This window comes from Equus quagga, chromosome 7, assembly GCF_021613505.1.
Source record: "Equus quagga isolate Etosha38 chromosome 7, UCLA_HA_Equagga_1.0, whole genome shotgun sequence".
NCBI lineage: Eukaryota > Metazoa > Chordata > Mammalia > Perissodactyla > Equidae > Equus > Equus quagga.
The window spans coordinates 39403344-39422204 of NC_060273.1; the positions used below are offsets into that span (position 1 = coordinate 39403344).

Consider the following 18861-nt stretch of genomic DNA (forward strand, 5'->3'; position numbering starts at 1 on the left):
GAGATTTGCACTTGATCTGCACTTCCCTAACGACCAAGGATGCTGAGCATCTTCTCATGTGCCTGTTGGCCATTTGTATGTCTTATGTGGAAAAATATCTATTCAGGTCCTTTGCTCATTTTTCAGTTGGGTTTTTCCTTATTGTTGTTGAGCTATAAGAGTTCTTTATATATTCTAGATACTAGACCCTTATGAGACATATAATTTGAAATACTTTTTCCCATTTTGTGGGTTGTCTTTTCACTCTCTTGACAGTGTCCTTTGATGCACAAAAGTTTTTAATTTTGATGAAGTCCATGTCTTAGCTTGGGCTGCTGTAACAAATACCATAGAGTAGGCAGCTTAAACAACATTTATTTCTCACAGTTCTGGAGGCTGCAAAGTCTAAGATCAAGGCGCCAGTAGATCCAGTGTCTGGAGACAGCCTGCTGCCTGGCCTGTAGACAGCTGCTTTCTTGCATCCTCACGTAGCAGAGAGCAGGGAGAGGAAGCAAGCTCTCGCGTCTCTTCTTAGAAAGTCACTAATCCCATTCATGAGGGCTCCACCCCATGACCTAGTTACCTCCCAAAAGGTACTACTCCTCTGACCTAATACTATCACATTTGGGGTTAGGATTTCAACATATCAATTTTAGGGGGACACAAATATTCAGTCCATAACAGTCCAATTTATCTAATTTTTCTTTTGTTGTGATTTTGGTGTCTTATCTAAGAAAGCACTGCCAAATCCAAGGTCACAAAGATTTACCCCCATGTTTTCTTCTAAGAGTCTTATAATTTTAGCTCTCACATTTAGGTCTTTGTGGATCTTGATTTTGGTACACAGTGTAAGGTAAGAGTCCCTCTTCATTCTTCTGTGTGTGGATATCCAGTTATCCCAGCACCATTTGCTGAAGAGACTATTCTTTCCCTATTGAATGGTCTTGGCACCCTTGTCAAAAATCATTTAACCACAGATGTATGAGTTTATTTCTGGATTCTCAGTTCTATTCCATTGACCTATATGTCTATCCTTACGACAGTACCACCACTGTCTTAATTAGTGTGGCTTTGTAGTAAATGTTGAAATCAGGAGGTATGAGTCCTCCAATTTTGTTCTTCTTTTTCAAGAGTGTTTTGGCTATGGGGTTCCACGCAATTCCATAGAAATTTTAAGATCAGTTTTTGCACGTGAGCATAAAAAGCCACTGGGATTTTGAGGACTCTGTAAATTGCTCTGGGGGGTAACGCCACCTTAACAATCGTAAGTCTTACAATCTACGGACACAGAATGTCTTTCCGTTTATTTCGGTCTTCTTTATTTTCTTTCAGCAATGTTTTTGCAGTTTTCAGTGTAAAAGTCTTGCATCTCTTTGTTTATATTTATTCCAAAGTATTTTATTCTTTTTGATGCTATTATAAATGAAACTGTTTTCTTAATTTCCTCTTTGGATTGTTCGCTGCTAGTAGAGTACTGGACTTTTAACCATAGAATAAATAAATATCCATGAGTCCATACTGATATAATCAAATAAATACATAAATGGGAGAGAAGGAACAGCTCCTCCTTATGGTAGAATTCCAACTAATAAATGTAGAAGGAAAGAGGGAAATAGAGAATTACCATAGACAAATACCACAGTAATAACTGTTGCAGATAAGATCTACAATGGGCATGCTAAAACCAGCAGGCAAAAATCCCTGGAGAGACAGGATTTGCAGAGTCTCAAGGTATCTCCCCCCAGATACTTCTTAATTACAAAGGGAAAAATAGTAACTTTACAGTGGAGAAACCCTGCAGACACCAACCTAACCAAGACATCAAGGTAGACATCGCTACTAATAAACCCCTTGAGACAACGCACTGAGAAGGGCACAACACCATTTGGCGGTATTCCTGCCACAAATGCATAACCTCACTCCAATCATGAGAAAACATCAGTTGGCCCCAAACTGAGGGGCATTCTACCAAATAACTGACTGGTACTCTCCCAAAGCATCAAGGTTTAGGAAAGGCGAAGGAACTGTCACAGACTCGAGGAGACCAAGGAGACGTAACGAGTAAACACAAAGCAGGACAGGATCCTGCAACAGAAAGAAGACATTACTGGAAAAACTGATGAAATTCTAGTAAGGGTGTAGTTTAGCTCAGAGGTTGCAAACTCTGGCCCTTAGGCCAAGCCCAGTCTGCTGACTGTTTTCGAAAATAAAGTTTTATTAGAAGACAACCATGCTCGTCCATTTACAGATTATCTATGGCTGCTTTCTTGCTAAAACAAGAATGTTGGGTAGTTGTGACAGAGACCTTACGGCTCACAAAGACTAAAGTATTTACTATCTGGCCCTTTACAGAAAAACTTTGTGACCCCTAGGTTAATGATACTGTACCAATGTTAACTTCCTGTTCTTGATAATTGTATTATAATTATGTAAAATGTTAACATCAGGGGAAACTGGGTGAGAAATATAAGGCAACTCTTTGTGCCATTTTTGCAATTTTTCAGTAAGTCAAAAATTGGTTAAAAATAAGAAGTTAGGAAAAAAATCCAGTAGCCTCCTTATTGCAGGGACTTCTTATCAGCTTCCCTAGACACATCTTATACATACTGCTGGTCTGTTTTTGCTTCACTGTTCCGTCTGTCCTAAGGATGTCCTTCCCTCTCTGTCTGTAGCCATCAAAGCTATATCTGCAAGGATTAACTCAAGTGCCACTTCCCCCATAAAATCTGCCCTTCTTACTTCCTAATCATGCTCAGTTACGGCATGTGGCAGCATCTGCCTTGTATTATAGACAGTTACTTCCATGTCCACTTCTCTCATCTGATTATGAACTCCTTGGAAGATCAAGAATTATGTCTTAGGGGCCAGCCCCATGGCCTAGCGGTTAAGTTCGGTGCACTCCATTTTGGTGGCCATGGTTTAGTTCCTAGGCGCAGACCTACACCACTCACTGGCAGCATGCTGTGGCAGCGACCCACAAACAAAACAGAGGAAGATTGGCATAGATGTTAGCTCAGGGTGAATCTTTCTCAAGCAAAAAGAGAAAGATTGGCAACAGAGGGTGGCTCAGGGTCAACCTTCCTCAGTCAAAAAAAAAAAGGAAGAAAAGAATTATGTCTTATTCATCTTTGTATGCCTCTAGGAAGTGTTGGCTAAATGTCTGATGACCTGGATTCCTCATAAACTCCAAGAAACAAAGGTCAGTACCGTTGGTTCTCAAAAAACGAGCATTCAGAATTGCGGGAGAGAGAAAGGCCTACACAGCCCTATTCAGCACAGCATGCACCGCCAGCTTAGTGGGCAGGAGGAGGCAACAGGAACGAACATTGACTCAACACCTACTGTGTGCCAAGCAGCATGCTAGGCACTTTACACAAGCTCCTTCTTTTGATTCGTATGATAAACCTGTTTAGATAAGTATTATTTCACCCATTTTACAGACACAGAGTCAAAGACCTAAGGGCTGAGCAAATTACTCTCAGAACCTACTGGACAGTTATTTAGCAGAATGCCCTTCAGTTTGGGTTTGACAGATGTTTTCTCATGATTGGAGTGAGGTTATGAATTTGGGGCAAGAATACCACAAATGCCAGCTACTCAAAGAGGGAGATTTAAGGGCCTTGTGAGCCCCTTTCTGCCACTTCTTGGTGCAACCCTAGCTATTGTTTGCTACCCACAGACAAGAAAGGGTGTGGCCCACCTCCTGGCTCACACGGTCCCAGTCGGTTGTCGTGCTGGCCAGTCACCCCAGGTTCAGCCAGCAGAAAGCTGTGCCATTCAGCAAAACCTGAGCTTCTGCTGGGCAGCAAGGACCAGTAGCCACATAAGGCTGCTATGGGCAGAGCAGGTCCTAGGCAGTGCCTTCCTTCTGTCTGACAAGTGGCTTCAGACTCACTCTTCCCATGAGCTGACAGGAAGCAAGACTACTGAAGAAAGACCATCTGACAGAGGTGGGGATCCACGGCTTGAAAGGTCAGACTTTATCAAGAGGTCAGGCCAGATTTGGGCTCAGGCCTCAGATGGCATTGTTTTGTCTCCCCCAGCTTTGCCTGCATTTCACCTTGACATTAGGCCACCGCCACACATTAAAGGCTGGTGCCAATCAAATGTGTATTGAGCACCACCTGTAGGTCATCTCTGTGGTCTGTGTCTGTGGGTTCATATCATGCTTTTAAGTTGCAGGATTTGGGGAGGAGGGTTATTAAAAACTCACAATGACAGGGACAGGTCAGTAATAATCAGATGCCACGGTGACAGAAGACTGTCTTGTGGTGTCTATAAAAGCATCGACAAATATTACACCATTTACAGGACTGTCCATCAGCGGTAAACCAGTAGCTCTTGACGGTTTCTTATTGCCCCGACCACGTTCTCTTAGGGAGCAGGAAGACAAAATCCTTTGGTGCTGGCCTGACATTACACCAGGCTGCGCTCAGGATAGGTACACTGGGTCACGAGAGATGCTCCTGAGGCTGACGGTTTAATCTCCCTCTGGCAGACACTTGGCCACAGCAAGCTGTGGGGACACACCTGCACCTGCTGTGGCTTCCTGTTAGAAAAGATGCCCACCACATCACAGAGGCAGGAGGGGCAATGAGGACATTTCTCTAGGCCACAGTACTGGGAAAACGTGTCCTCCGAGAACTGACCCACTTCCCAAGTGGCTTAATGCACAACTTTATGCAACATCTGTGTAGGCAAGGTGACTCTGCTAGGCTCCTGGCTTCCATAAAAGGACTCAGTAGTTTAAGCAGCTTTTTCCTTGTGACTCCACCACCTCAATGGATAAATTCCAGGACTGCTGTGATAGGGAGAAGACTCGGGGAGGGATCAGCCCCAGCGTTTAAATGCTTCAGGCCAGAAGCGACACATGTCACGCCCTCTCACAGATCGTTAGCTGAGGTTAACTTCAAGAGGGCTAAGAAATGTAGGGGCACAGAAGTAGGCAGTGAGCAGAGAATGCGTGTGCTGCAGGTGTGCAGGCCTCACTCGAGGTGGTGGGGAGCTGGTGGCAGAGCTGGAGGGAGGTCAGCTGCTCAAGGACTCACGACCTATGAGCCAGATTTCTAAAAGGGAGATATTACTCACACACTGTAAAATTCATCACTTTAAAGTGTACAATTCAGTGACTTTCAGGACATTCACCCACTGTGCAGTGATCATGGCTAATTCCAGAACATTTTCATTGCCGCAAAAAGAAATCTTGGGCTCATCAACAGCCACTCCTCATTGTGGATCTGTCTTCCCCTCTTCCCTCTGGACATCAGGAAGCTGAACAAATGCAAAGAGCCTCTCGCAGCGACATACTGTCCTTAACCCTAGGTGCCCCTCCCTCAGTTTCTATTTGCCTCTTCTATTTATTTTTTCTAAATAAATACCAATTGCAACAACAATGAACATATATGAAGCATTTACATCATGACACTCTACTATTTCGTTTCATCCTTGCGACAGCCCTGTCAGGTACAGAGCTGTAATCATCACAGAGATTAAAGCACCTTGTTCAAGTCAGGGAGTTGATAAACAGTGGAACAGGGTTCAAACCCAGACAAAAGGAACCTTGGCCACAGCAAGATGACAGAGTGGCTGGCATCAGAGCCACTCTATCATCCATCTGTATGTCCTTCAAAACCTTTTTAGAACAAGGCAAAGTTATAGATAGAAGTTGCTTCACTGAATGACCTGGGGTCATTTTGCAGTCCCTGTACCATTGCGTGGCTGTACCATTAGGTGACAGCATTGCTCAAAATTAAATAACCCCTGGAGACATGCCACAGGGGCGCCTACCTTTCGCAGGTGATGGGTGATTGAGACACCATGGACCTGAGCACGTGTGGTCTGGATGCACAGAGTGCAGCAGAGGGCATTGGAAAACCACTGCTGTGTTTTCCTCTTGTTTTAAAATTTTTTTTTTTTTACCTTGAAAACCCGGCGATGAGACAGTCCAAAATGAAATATGAGGTAGTGCTAGAAGATGAGACTCCCCTGCCCCAGGTTGGAAGACACTCAAGCGGCTCCTGGCTAAGAGCAAAGACCAAGTATGAATAGCACTGCTGCTGATGACACAACCAGATTAAGGCCCGAAGGATGTCCAGCGGCTGAAACAGACAAAGACGAAAGTCCGATGCTGAACAACAAGCACAACGGGAACACGGAATGTGAGAAGCAGGAACCAAGGTAAATGGAAATTGTAAAGCAAGAAATGGAACGTTTAAATATCACAGTGCTTGGCGTTAGCCAACTAAAATGGATGAGAATGGGACACCTTCAGTTAGATGACTACAAAGTGTTCTACTACAGAAATGACAAACTCAGAAGAAACAAGTGGCTCTAATATGGAGGCACAAGCAATTAGGGCTCTAATAGCATCAGTCAGACTTCTGGGAAGACCTATTAACACAACCATGTGTGAGTCTGTGCTCCAACCAAAGATGCTGAAGAAGACAAAACCGGAAGATTTTATGCAAATATCCAAGAAGAAACTGATCATACACCAAGACAAGATACGCTCAATGATAGGTGACTAGAATGCAAAAGCAGAATCAAATATCATCAGAAAATTTGGACTAGGGGTCAGAAATGGCAGGAGACTGCCTCACGGATTTCTGCAATGCCAACAAATATGTGCTTCAAGCAACTGAACAGACGACTGTCGACATGGACATCGCCAGATGCCGATACAGAAATCAGATAAACCACATAACTGGAAGCAGGAGATGAAGAGGCTGTATTCTCTGCCAGAACAAGACCAGGAGAAGATTGAGGTCCTGATAACGAACTGCTAACATCAAATATCAGAGTACAGCTGAAGAAGAGCACTAAAAGAATCCTAGTGCTAAAATATAAACAACATTCCCAATGAATTTAAAGTCCACATAAAAACCAAATTTGCATTGATAAACTTAACTGACTGAGAAGCAGAACAACTGTGGGGTGAGACCAGAAATATCATTAAGGAAGAATATGAAAAGCCAGCGCCTGAAGCAGAAAGAAAAACATTGAGATGGAGGAGAGAAGAGATACTAAAAATTGTTAAGGAGAGGCGAGGAGCAAAGTAAAAGGTGACAAAAGCAGGGTTTGAATCCTGAATGTAGCTTTTCAGGGCCTAACAGAAAGAGATAAAGGGGACCACTCTAGTGGCCAATACAGAGATAGAAGAGAACCACAGAAAGGAAAAAGAGGTCTCTTCCAGAAGTTTCAAGAAATCAACAGGAAATTTAAACCTAGATAAGCACTGCTGAACAACCAAGAAGCACACTATCTGAGCAGGAGGAAGTGAAGGGAAAGTGGAATCGGGACACTGAAGATCTAGGCAGAAGGGACAAAAGAATGACAGACGCCTTTGAGGAAGATTTCTACAAGGAAGAACGTGTAATTCTAGAAAGTGAAGTGATAGTTGCCCTGAACATAGTGAGGAGAAATAAGTCACCAGGGGTAGATGGAGTTATTTCAAGCCACAGAGACTGAATCTGTCAAAATCCTAACAAGGATATGCCAACAAATATGGAAAACAAAACAATGGCCTACAGACTGAAAGCGTTCAAACACATCCCAGTGCCCAAGAACAGAGATGCCAAGCAGCGCAGTAGCTACAGGACCACTGCTCTCATCTCCCAGGCAAGTGAAGTGATGCTCAAGGTGCTGCAGCAAAGGCTTTTACCTTCCAGGGAGCAGGAAATGCCTGCTGTGCAAGCTGCATCTTGAAAATGGAGGCCCATGAGATCTACCTGTGATTATTCATTGGCTCTTGGAGTGCTCCAAAGAATTCCAGAAAGTCAGGCTATGTTTCACAGACTCTAGGAAAGCCTTTGACTGTGCGGACCATGAAATCCATGGGCTGCTCTGAAAGAAAGAGGCGCACCTCTGCACTTGACGGTCCTGATGGTACCCTGTATGGCAGACAAGAAGCCACTATCAGGGCAGAATACGGAGAGACAGAATGGTTTCCTACAGGCAAAGGTGTCAGACAAGGGGGCATTTTATCTCCTTATCTGTTTAACGTGCATGCAGAACGTATCATATGAAATCTGGGCTAGACTCAGATGAAGGAGAAGTGAAACTGATGGAAGAAATATCAAAAATCTAAGAAAGGCAGATGACATCACCTCTCTGGCAGAAAGCAGCAATGACTTGAAACGACTTCTGGAGAAAGTGAAAGAAGAAAAGGCCAAAGCAGGACTGCATTTGAACATTAAGAAGACAAAGATCATGACTAAGTAAGAACTATACAACTTTAATGTCAACATGAAGACACTGAAATTGTTAAAGATTTTGTTTCTCTTGGTTCCGCCATCAATTTAAATGGAGACTGCAGCCAAGAAATCAAGAGACGACTGAGACTTGCAAGGGCAGCAATGAAAGAAATAGGAAAGATCACCAAGTGCAAGGAAGTGTCATTAGAGACCAAGGTCAAGATTATCCACACCCTCATATTCCTAATTACTATGTATGGGTGTGAAAGCTAGACAGTGAGGAAGTCTGGCAGGAGCAAAACGGATTCATTTGAAAGATGGTGTTGGAGGAGAGCTCAGTGGATGCCCTGGACTGCCAGAAAGATGGACGAGTGGGTCCTAGAGCAAATTAAGCCTTGAACAATCGCTGGAGGCAACAGTGATACAACAGAGGCTGTCCTCCTTTGGGTACCTCATGAGAAGCCAGGATTCTTATGGTGGGAAAAGTAGAAGGCATCAAGAAAAGAAGACCAAATATGAGATGGACTGACTCCATAAAGGAAGCCATAGGCATGAGTCTACAGGAGCTGAGTAGGGCTGCCGAGGACAGGGCATCGTGGACATCACTCACTCACAGGGTCACCAGGAGTTGGAGCACACTTGACGGCATGTGACAAAAACAACTGGAGACACGGTAGAGGCCGGCGTCTGGCTGGGGCTATCTTGCATTTCTGCACTGTTCAACAGGCCTGGCATGGTGCTCAATACATATTTGCTGAACGACTGAATTAACAAAATCTCCAAGACCAGAGTCATCACTCCACACTTGGAAGAGCATGTTGGCCCTTCAACCAGGAGCATCTGAGCAGAACTTGTGCTGCCTCCTGAGAACTCCCAGATCTGCCTATGGTCACCACTAGGGTGCAAGAAGCCAAGGTAGGCTTTTCAACTTTCACAACAAAATGGCAGGACACTGCGCATGGGACGTGCTAAGAACCTCAGGACCTCCACTTTGGACTGTCTGCCTCCCACCTCTGGCAAAAGGTCTCTTCCCACTCACTCTCCCAGATTCTCCGGCTTTACCCCTGCCTGACAAAATACATCCCTCTGATTCTATTGTCTTGCTCCCATCCCCTCAAAGATCTGCCCTTACAGTATTATAACAGAGCCTGAACTTTTCTGCCTTCACCCGAGGGGGTCCCAGAAAGGTCTACCTGTGGGTCATGCTCCTCTGTTCTTTAGAACATTCCCTCCACTCTAGCCTAAGTCATCATCATCCTGTCAGTCTTTTGCACACACAAGTGCAGTCTCAGTACCTCCCAGAGGGCCTGGTACCCACGAGGTACTCTATAAACACCTGCGGAGTACGCAGGCTGCTGTGCACTGTCTTATTCAATGAACCTTGCGTGCAGGCCCAGGGAAAAGTGTTTCTTGTGATAAACTCATCTGCTTCCTTTTTTCCAGAAGATTTGTTGTGCAATCTCATCCTTCTTTGTCTTGTCTTCCAGGAAGCTCTGAGCTCAATCACAATAGCTTCCCTTGACTGTCTTTTGGTACAATTACCGGCTTCCCAGGGTCCTCCTCTCAAATACTAGTTCTTTCCATAGGTTTTGGTTTGCTAAAGAGAGTATGGGCCTTGGCATTCAATAAACTTAAAACCCAGCTGAGCCATGAAAGAACATGAGCCTTGTACGTAGACAGACCTTGGTTCAAATCCCAGATATGCCACCCACACACCATGACACCCTGGGCACCTTACTTATCACTCAGCCTCAGTCCCCTCACTGACCATCCTCTCAGTGTTATGATCATCACATGAAATATAAAATACCCAGCACAGGACCTGGCATACAACAGACACTCAAGGGTTAGACTAGATCCCTTTTATTCATTTCATTAGAATTTTAAAAATAAAATTTATTCATGTTTTTGGCATGTTTTCTGATTTAGAAACATTTAGAAAGACAGAATACTATGGGGGGGTTACCCAAGTTCTTTCTCTTCTTCAATTAGAAAATGATTAACTATTGAACAAACTATCAACTGCAGGAGGAACCTGAAACATTTAAAATTTCATACCTGGATGGAAAACTAAAATCCTACAAAAAGTTCATATTGCACCTTAGAATAATCTTGAAAAATACAGATCAGACCCAATAGTGACACCTGGCCTCAGTGAATACGCAGGAGAAAGCTTAGCAGTCCACTTGGGAGAAAGAAGCCATGATCTTTCAGTCATCCATTTATCCCTCTGATCATCCAGTTAGTACTTACTGAGTGACTACCTTACGCCTGGCGCCGCTCTATGCACTGGCTTACACACTTACAGAAATGATGAGGAAGTTCCCTCTCCTCACTGAATCCACATTCTATTCCAACCACATTGCTGTTAGGGAGAGGGAGAATTAGACTCCCTTTATTATAAGCCACTTCCATATCCTTTATGGAGGTAGATGGAGAAGGAAAAAAACCCACAGAACACTAAGAGAGAGCAACTCTAAATTCTTGTGCAAAGGAGGGGTGATAAAGGCGGGCTTGGAGATAACCTAGCAATGGTACCACGGACAGATCTTGAGACGTGCTGGGGAGGAAGAATTATGGACTCAGAGAGGCCAATCAGGGGGCTAGCGCAGAGGCAGTGAAAAGGGCAAAGCAGTGGGAAGAGATTCAAAGACTAAAAATGGACAGGACCGCATGGTGGCCGAAACCCAGAATAAAGATGAGGGAAAAGGGAAAAATGTCTTTTGTCCTTAGAGCTTCAGAGATCAGGAAGATTGGAAGGTCACTAACGTGGATAGAGACCTTGCTGGTGGGGGTTTCAGGTAGGCTGGATGGGGCTTTTTCATCACTGCTGTGGTTTTAAACAACGTTTTAGAGTTTGCAAATCACATTACAAAAGGGACTGCACCCAACATGTGCTCGTAACACATGTGGTTTCTTAAACAGTCACAAAGGCTTTGAAAAACTGAAACCAACAAATGCCCTTCTTCACAAGACCACAGATTCCTGATGGAAAACTTTCCCATGCCTGGAATGTGTCCCAACCCAAACCCCACCCCTGAAAGCAGCTGGGCACAATTGGTTAATACATTCCGTGCACTCAAGAACCACTACCCCTGTTTGCTGTGTTGAAAACCAACCCCAAATGACCTACAGATACACAGTCAACATCTCTGGGTTCAGAGAAGGTGAGCAGAAGTTCATGTGTTCCTGCCCAGACCTCAAACCTTTGTACAGACCCAGCCTACCCAGCGCAATGATGATGTGTGTCCTAGGATCAAAGGCTCGCAAGATCATGGCACTCTTATACAAGCACCAAAGCAAGAGGGGATGTGGAGGCTGAACCCGGCCAACAGGGTGGGGTGGGCAGGGCCACAAGAAAAGGCACTGAAGATAAAACTAGGGGAGATAAAAAGAAATGACAAAACATGATTCATAAATTTCACCTAGAGGTAAATCACGTAAGTCCCATCGTCCCCCTCAGGGTCCATCTTCCTCCGGTATGCCAACCAGGGGGACTAACACCAGCTCCTTCCATTCCATTTGCCTACTGCAGGATGTGTCTAAAGAATCTAGTTCTCTGAGAAACAGTCCATGGCTGACGGCACCACAGTGTGGGCCATCACTACATTCTTGAAACTGACTAACTTCTGGGAAGCACGCATACAGTTCTCTCAGCTGTGTACAGAAACTATGCAAAGGAGATCAGAATGCCTCGCCCTCCTGCGCTCCAATTAAAGGATAATTCTTCAATTTCCCCCCACCACAGTCACCTCTTTATAAGCGAATTAAGTAAGCCCCCTATACCAGAAGTTTTCCACACAGAAGAAGGACCAGGTCCCTAGGTGCTTTGTCCACAACACACCCAAGTGTTAACGGAGTTGCCACACCAACCAGCATCAGGCAAAACAGAGGCTGATGAATTGGCTCCAGTGGCCTCAACGACCAGGAGCCATCAGCTCACAAGGAGCCACGGTTTGCCCCATGGGACTCCTCCAACTTCACACACACTCACATCCCAACAGATACCCAACTAATACAAACACCTCACTTGGAAAGGGGGTTGGGGAAGGAAAAACACTCCTAAGACATAGAGCTCTAAACCAGAATGATACAGATTTTGTCAGAGTGAGATTGCTAAATGACGAGTTCACCCAGAGAGGACAGTGGGCAGCAAGAAAGCTGAAAATCTAATACAAGAAAACACTGCTCTGTGCCAGTCACATCACCAACCTATGGAACAGCATCCCCACCACCTGGCATGGTTCATGAGACCCCTTCAGGTAAGCCCCAACCGCTTCCAGGCCTCATGCAACCTGCACCCTACACTCCCAGAGGGGGTGTGCACTGGTGGGCTCAGGGAATCCCTACTCACTCTCCAAGACCCAACTCCAATGTCACCACTTCTATGGAGCCTTGCATGATCCCCCACAACAAGGCACCTTGTCCTGAGTGCTCCCCAGCGCATACCGGGCTCAGCACCAAAAATAGGCACCTTTCACGCATTATCTCAAGAATGAACTCAACACTCTCTGCCGTGTTGTTCGCCTCTCTGCTTGTTCCCCTCCCTGTCAGAGTTCTCAAGTGCCAGAATCAGGCCCTACACACTGAAGCGTAGACCCTGAGGGCCCAACATGTGTTTCTTAAGTGTCATTCCACAGAGATGGAAACATTGCCAAGAACTAACTGCTGAGAAATAAACACAGGAGGTAGGGGGAGCAGGGAGTCTTTCCCCCACTACATGGATGGAGAAAGTAAGGTGTGGAATGGGCCAATGCCTGCATAAGCTGGTAAGCTACCTCTGACCTGGGAGCTTCTCCCCTCCTGCGCGGCGAGTCCAAATTTCCACCAAATGCCAGATAACAGAACTGCACAGGAAAACAAGTTTTGTTCTGTAGGCTACATAATAAGAATAATAATAGAAGAACTGGCATTGTCTATCTCTCTGTAAGATCCTCACTTCATTATGTTCCTTACACTATAATGAAACGTACAATGAGACATACAAGACATACTTACTTGTGCTTTGTGGTACTGAAAGCGAGGAGGAACAATCATATTATTAAGTAATTATATATATTAGGAGATTTCCCTTCCATCCACCAAAAGTAAAAGAAAAACAAAACATACAACAATCCTCCACCGTCAGAAAATGAGATAACACAGCACAAAAAGGAGTGAGGGCTCTGGAAGCAGATGGCCCTGGGTGAGGCCTCAGATTCGCCCTCACAGCCTGGAGCAAGTGATTTTGTTTCTGATGTGGCCTCCCAGCTGTGGAGAGGGCATGGAAACACCAACCTTTTGGGGTCATCAGAAAAACTTAAAAAAAAAAAAAAAAAATATATATATATATATATATATATATATGATGTGTGTGTATGCACACGCACACAGGTGTATGTTTATTACAAACTTAGCACACACAGAGTCTGGCATAAATTTTCCTGAATTAAAAGCACCTCTGCCATTAGCAGCTCGTCTTCACAACAGGTCTTAAAATTCTGAATTTAAAAATGATGAGTCTCTGCTGGTGGGAACATAACAAGATACCATTTTTGGAGGGGAGTTTGGCACTATCTATTGACATTTAAAGTCACACCATTTCTACAAACACATACACACTCCTCTGCATGATTTATCTCCACTGAGAAAATGTCTCAGTGTAAGGCTGTGAAGGACGTTCACTGTTGATAATGCGTATTTCTACAACAGCCTTTCTTTTAAAAATAATGAGCACTTTTTTAAAAAATACATTTTTACAAAAAGCCATTTCTCCATTTCACATTTTTTTAGGATTTGCATTTTTAAATGACCCTGTCTATAATAGAAAGTTAAACCCAAATTATCGATCACCATTTCACAAAACATGAGTGTTTTTTGTCTCCCCTACTAGAATATCAGATCCACGGGGGGGTTGTGTGTTGTGTTTACTTTAATCCCCTCTACACCTCAAATAGTGCCTGGGATGTCGTGGTAGTCAATATCTGTTAAACAAATACACTGAAAAGCTCACAAACATTGTTCCAGGTCTTCCACACCTAGTAATTCATTATGCAAAAACACTTGCCCAATTGCACAAAGATAAAGAACTGATGCTGACTGCAGAAGAATTCATAATAGCAAAGAGCTGCAAACGACATAAACTTTTTTCAATAATACGGGTTACTAGAATCTTCTGTCATTTTTATTTATTTATTTAAATTTTTTTTGAGGAAGATTAGTCCTGAGCTAACATCCGTGCCCATCTTCCTCTACTTTCTACTTGTGAGGTCTGCTGCAGCATGGCTTGACAAGCGGTGCCATGTCCACACCCGGGATGCAAACTGGTGAACCCCGGGCCGCCGAAGTAGAACGTGTGAGCTTAACCGCTGCACTGCCGGGCTGGCCCCGTCATTTTTAAAAAGAATGAGGTTGAAAAAAACAAATGAGGTAGATCTTTACATAGTGAGATAGAAAGACATCATGTTAAGTAATAAAAAGCAAGCTTCAGAACAGTATCACTAGTTTTGTGTCTAAAGTTGAGTTAAAAATTTCTATTGTTACAAGCAAAAAACAAGGTACATAATAAATGTTTTTATTTGGGAAGAAAAATAACTGGAGAATATATACACACCACTAACGGTGATTTTCCGTCTCCGTGTAGGGCTATGAGGGATGTTCATTGTCTATATTACATATTTCTGTAACAGTTTTTTTTTAAACAAAGAGCACTTGATATTTTTGTAAACAGAAAAAACACATTTTCATAAAAAGTCATTTCTCCATTTCACTTTTTTCTGATTTTAAACTTTAAATCAATCTGACATATAATAAAAAGTTAAATCCCAAAGCATTAAACTGAGGCCCACGGGCCTGGGGGTGGTTTGTCAAAAGGCACACGGTGCTAGTGCCAGCCTGAACTCAGGTTGCTGACCCTCCCTGCTCCCTCCGAAAGCCCTGGGAAGCAGAGATACTGCACTGGCAGCTGTGCCCTCTGGAACCATGAAAGGTCTTACAACTACAGAAGCTTCTATCGGGGGGGAAAAAAAAGTTGCTTAAGAGCTGAACTCTTATGAACTTGAAACGTTCCGTGGGTTTCACAAGCGAAAGTTCTGGATTTGCCGAGCACTTCTGACTTCAGATAGATAGTCTTTCTCCTAAGGACACACGGACATATCTAACTCAGATCCTGATTTTCAAGGGATGAGGCAAGGATGGACCCAGTGTCACCGGCAGGTCCTAAACTCTCAGGTTTGTCAGGCAACCCACATCTCCTGTGGCTGTTTATATACTCACACTGCCCAGGAGTATTCACCTGCCTTACTCTTGCTGGCTGCAGGCAATGCCGCTCTTCCCAGGTGATGATGTACATCCCTGGGGTTCCTTTCATCCTAAACCTCCCTGTTATTGTTTCAAGTGCTAGATCTGAAGAACTGTGCAGTTAAGATCACTCCGAAGCTTTCAGCAACACAACTGCAAGCTAACATTCCATTCTCTGAAATGCAGACCTGCTATTTGGCCACTTGAGACAATGATCACTAACTGCCCAAGGAAACAGTTTCCCACAGCAGGGGCATGAAAATCCTGAGAAGCTCATAACTGACCACTCTCTCAAAAGGAAAAGAGAGCTCCCTAGAGGGACACAAAGACAAGAAAGTGATCCCTCCTAGGTACACTGCTTTCCTAGCTGGGACTTTGGGATCTTTCTCTGATCACGCCAGCCCACAACCATTCAAAGGGGATTTGTGTGGGCAGAACTTGTGAGTGGTTAATGTATCAATGTCTTCTCCCCCAACAGGAGAGAGGGCCGGAGGAATTCCAGCTTTGCACAGTGAGGACACTGGAGACCAGAGGGTTAGTTAACCGCTCAGCTTAAAGCAATGTTACAGTTCTCAATGTCACCCTCCAGGACTTTCTTGTTTTGATCCTCAGAACATCGACCCTGCGCGGCAGCAAAATGAGCTGTATCACTCTGCTACTGAGGAGGAAACAGAGGCTCAAAGAAGTTAAGTGTCCTGCCAAGGTGCCAAGATTCAAGCCCAGGACCACCCACTCCTCCCCCGTCTCCCTTGCTAGCACTATTCTCTAGGTTGGCCAAGCTCAGAGGGAAGGCTGCAGTTTATGGGTCTAAGAGAGACAGCAGGCACATTCATGGAGACGGCCCAAAACTCCTCAGCATTGGTCACCAGCCTACACAAGGGTGACTAGCCTTAAATGAAAAGCAAAAAGCCGAGGTCAAGTACCCTGAAGCAACCCTCCCCACTGCCTACAAGACCTTGACCTCTTACCCAATTGCTCCCACGAGCTAAGGATGTCACGGCTGCCCAGCTGAGCCCGGCCAACGACCTGTCGCCGCGGCTGCCAAAGCACCTGCCTGCGAGGGGCACTGCCCCCCAAGGGTACCGCGGCCTCGCCAGCACGCAGAGGGATTCCCGGAGAGGCTGGGCTGGCGGGCTCCCCTAAGCCCTCGACTGAGCCCACCTGATGCTGCAGGGTGAGACTCCGGCCCCATTCGCATTCATCGAGAGCCTCCTACGTGAGTTATCCCAACAACTGGCCGCCTCCTGAGGCATATCGTACAGATGGGGAAACTGAGGCTCGGAGAGGGAAGGGGGCTCAGCCTGAGGGTGGGAGCGCGGGGACTGGAGCCGGAACCTCCTGACGCCGAGACCCAATCCTCGGCCGAAGGGCCCATCGGGCGTGCTGAGCCGTGCAAACAACTACCCTCAAGCCGCCGCGAGAGGTCAGCTGGAGGGGAAGGGCCGAGGTGGGAGCCGCGCTTTCCGCGCGAGCGTCGGGTGAGACACGCAGCGACTCGGCCTGAGAGCCCGCTCCAGCGCCCAGGTCCCGGGCGGCGGATGCCGCCAGAAGTCGTCTGGTCTCACAGCCCCCGCACCCGAAGCCCCGGCGCCCCTACCTCGCCAGCCCCGCGCCCGCGTACGCGCCCACTCACCGCTGGCGGCCCGGCAGCTCTGCCGGCACCTGAGCAGGACGCAGGCCCGAACCACTGAGACGCTACCACCACCGCGCGGGCCGCGGGGGTGGGGGCGTGGCCGTCGGGGCACCGCCCCGCTCAACCGGGCAGCGCGCACGCCCCCGGGGCCAGGCCTCCCCCCTGCGAGTCTGTGCTCTTGGTACGGCCCGACCGGCCACGCCCCCTCGCCTGCCGGCTCAGCCGCCGGGCTTGAGAACCCGGCACCGCGTTGCAGATGGGAGGGGAGCGCCGGCGCTGGCAGCTCCTCCCGTCCCCGACGTGCTTTGCCCGGAGCCGGCTGCCCGCCCTCCCTTGGGGCCCCGCGGGGCGGTGGCTGTGCGCCGCGCCGTCTGGCTTCCTACCGCTCGCGTGAGTTGGTGGCTTTTTCTCCTCCACGGCTCTCACCCCTCTCCCTTGAAAATGGCGAGGCTGGGTGCGCAGAGGGCCCCGGGTCCCTCCAGCCTGAACGCGGAGGGCGTGGATTGGAATGCAGGCCTACTCGGGCAGGGGGCGGACAGTGACCAGGCAGGGGTCGAGGACTGGACCGAAGACGCGGGGAGGGGCAGAAGGCGTCTGGGCTTTGAAAAGTCTGGCTGCCTTGGTCCGGAGTTAGAATCCCACCTCTGCCTCCTCCCATGGCTCGTACGTTATAGGGTCACGGGGATTTGGTGATATAACTCGATCCTAAAGGATTTAGCTTAGTGCGATAGTAAGTGCTCTAGAAATGTAAGTCATTGTCATTATTATTATTACTGTTATTATTACAGGATCTGCTGCGAATTCCTTTTGGAACAGTGGGCAACTCACTTCATTCAGAGCCCGTTCTCCGTCTTTAAAAACGAGACCAACTAACCAACGACCGAATGCTTTGAAAACTAGTCTTAGAGGATTCTTACCGGGGGCCTTTTGTTTTTCCCATTGAAGGAGTAACTGAGTCTGATGGATTCCATCTCCAGCTCCACCCCCACCTCACCTTTCCTGCTGCTCCTGCCCTAGTGCACTCCCACCTGAGCTCACCTTTCACCTGGATTATCTCAGCAGTTCCAGACTGTGCATGCCACCTCCAGTTTCTTCTACACCCTCTGCCGTGGTAACTGGTCATACAGTGCTCTGCTCTCTGCTCTACCTTCCTGGCCCTTTACCCTCCCTCCTCAAGACACACTCTCATTAGCCAGCGGGGAAAAAAACTAAGTTGGATACACACCTCACATCTGACACTAATATAAATTCCTAATACATGAAGGTTTTGTTGTTAGTGCTGTTGAGTTGATTCCAACTCCTTGCAACCCTGTGTACAGCAGAGAGGAACTCTGCCCAGTCTTTTTGTGCCATCCTCTCACTGTCCAGTGCTGTGTCGGAAGATGCTCTGCTGTTATTCTTAGGGTTTTCATGGCCAATTATTTCAGAACTGGTGGTCAGGTCCTTCTTCCTAGTCTGTCTGAGTCTGGAAGCTCTGCTGAAACCTGTCCGCCATGGGTGATGCCACTGGTATTTGAAATCTTGGTGGCACAGCTTTCAGCATCACGGCAACACGCAGCCATCACAATATGACAACCAACAAGACAGGTGGTGTGGTTCCCTGACCGGGACACAAACCCAGGCCATGGCAGTGAAAGCCCCGAATCTTAAACACCACATAGAAGATTTAAGTGATTTTAAAAAAAAGAAGAAAAAGGAAAACTCCTGTAAGAAACCATGGGAGAATTTGTGTTAATAATCTCCAAAAAGCCTTTCTGAGTTATGGTACAAATCCCAGAA

The 18861-nt window shown here is 46.3% G+C and overlaps 1 protein-coding gene and 1 long non-coding RNA gene across 2 annotated transcripts in view; one reads left to right on the forward strand and one right to left on the reverse strand.

Annotated features, from left to right (window-relative positions):
• LOC124241925 (NADPH--cytochrome P450 reductase) overlaps positions 1-17105 on the reverse strand; it is a 63803-nt gene extending 46698 nt beyond the window's left edge. Inside the window, exon 1 of the mRNA XM_046666297.1 lies at positions 17083-17105. The gene's annotated coding sequence lies outside the window, so the exon portion shown is untranslated. The remainder of the gene's footprint in view (positions 1-17082) is intronic.
• A 109-nt stretch (positions 17106-17214) lies between these two features.
• On the forward strand, positions 17215-18345 carry LOC124241931 (uncharacterized). The gene is made up of 2 exons (XR_006889355.1): positions 17215-17472; positions 17871-18345. It is a non-coding gene; the product is annotated as an uncharacterized LOC124241931 (long non-coding RNA).
• The last annotated feature ends 516 nt before the right edge of the window (positions 18346-18861 follow it).